Genomic DNA, 334 nt, shown 5'->3' on the forward strand with positions numbered 1-334 from the left:
GTGTGTGGACTGGTGGGTTCTGTACAGTGAGTAGGTGACATGGCAAATCAGTATCATTGTGGGGCCCACAGATGTCAGCTGAGGGAGAAGGACTCTTCTGCTAGGTATCATGACAAGGAGTCTGGCAATCCCTAGTCTGAGCTGAAGGAGTTTGGGACACATCAGAAAGGTGGGACGTTAAAAAAAAAATGGTTCTGAAGAACCTAGGGGCAGGACAGGAATAAAGACGCAGACATGGAGAATGGACTTGAGGACACGGGGAGGGGGAAGGGTAAGCTGGGACGAAGTGAGAGAGTGGCATGGACATATATATACTACCAAATGTAAAATAGAT

This window comes from Physeter macrocephalus, chromosome 14 (genome assembly GCF_002837175.3).
Source record: "Physeter macrocephalus isolate SW-GA chromosome 14, ASM283717v5, whole genome shotgun sequence".
Lineage (NCBI taxonomy): Eukaryota > Metazoa > Chordata > Mammalia > Artiodactyla > Physeteridae > Physeter > Physeter macrocephalus.